Source organism: Phytophthora parasitica, assembly GCF_000247585.1.
Source record: "Phytophthora parasitica INRA-310 unplaced genomic scaffold supercont2.46, whole genome shotgun sequence".
Taxonomy (NCBI): domain Eukaryota; phylum Oomycota; class Peronosporomycetes; order Peronosporales; family Peronosporaceae; genus Phytophthora; species Phytophthora nicotianae.
Window position 1 is genome coordinate 383,986 of NW_008649032.1, and position 1,764 is coordinate 385,749.

Below are 1,764 nucleotides of genomic sequence, written 5' to 3' on the forward strand. Positions count from 1 at the left end.
TTAAAGCCTCATTCAGCCTCGTGAACTTAGCTCCATCTTCTGCTTCGTTGACACTCGCCAACGTCGTTCTCCTGGAAATGTGTCACCTCGTCCACAATCCAAAATATCTTGAAAACGTAATATCACAGTAGAAAATAACTTGAAAATTTCGCTAATCAAAAATTCACCAGTCGAAATATCTCGTCACATGGAACTTCAACTTGACTTGATGCACTTTGACTCCGTTGAAATCGTGCAATCATATCCAAATAGTACATCATGACCACTTGGAAATAGTGTACGGTGAACCTGACTATAACCTAACTGCCGCCACTTTGAGGCCGGCTGAGGCGAGTCCAATGTTCGGCAAGCTGCGTATCCTCCGCAGTTGTAACATAGGTATCTACTAGAACTCTCACATCGCGTGCCATAGCAGCAAATGGCTCCCAGGAATCCTCGATGTCCTCGAGGCCACGCCAGCTAACGTAGAGTTCGTAGTCCTTTCGTTGTGCATTCCAACGGTGCTGCTTAATCTTGTCCACATCCAGCACAACACCTTGGCTAGTCACATGCTGTAGCAATTCTCCAGTTACTTCTAGGTCACTATCGGCAAAGAACTTCAACCGTGACGCGTGCACGTCACGTGACTTGCCGGTCACTAAGTCTCTAACCACAAAATGCCTCGAGTGAGCCTCCGTCACCACATATGGCCCTACCCAAGTAACTAGAAGCTTGTTTACATGTTTCTCATCCACTCGAGAACGTAGCACAAAATCTCCAACCGAAAAATTCACTAAGTTTTCTCCACGTTCCTTTTTCTTGTTCAGCAAAGTTTGCTTCTCCCTCGCATTACTGACATCTCTGTGCATATTGTGAATACTAGCACGTAGCTGCGCCAGCGAGCGCTCAATTTTGTCAGAGTTTCCAGCTTCAATTAGCTCACCTTGGCCTTGATTGCGTACGAAAGCGTGCCCAAAAGGTGACGGCGGTGGCAGCCCCGTAAATAATTCCAGAGGTGACTTATAGGCTAGCGAGGGTAGAGGTGTGTGATTCAAGCTAGACTGTACTACAGAGACCAGTGACTCCCAGTCACGATGATCCAGTTTGTACTCCAAAATCATAACTCGAAAAACTTGTAGAATATCCCTATTTAACCGCTCAATAGATCCATTTATCCACGGACAATATGCCACAGAAAATTCGTGATCGCACTTCAACTTACTCCTCAGGGTGTCAACCACTTCACATTTAAAATGAGTGCCTTGGTCACTAATCCAGAGTTGTGGCACACCGAAACGAGAATGCCACTGTAGAATAGCCTCAGCGACAACGGCACTGGTCGGTGACTCACAGACTACTAATTCACAAAAATGATAGCATCGTCCTTCAGTGCCAGCAGGTACTGGTTGTCTCCAAACGATTCACCCAGAAATAAAAAGTCAAAATGCAGCGCTTCATTCCGCGTTTGGCTGCGGTACGTTTCTCCCCATGGTCTCGGAATGATCTTTCCTCCTTTAATGTGCATACACAAAAGGCACTTCGCCAGGAAACGATCTACGTGCACACGGAGCCGTTCAATCGAAAACACGCTGGCCAACTGTATCATCATTGCATGTCGGCCACGATGGCCTTGAGGCCCACAATGCGAGATAATCATCAGTCTACGCAGCAATGCATGCTCTTCGGTAGGTACCCACAGTAGTTTTCCTTTTACTAGCAGTCCATCAGATCGTTCTGCCAGATATGGTGGTAGTGGCCGCGGTGCGTGTCGCTTCTGAGCCCGCA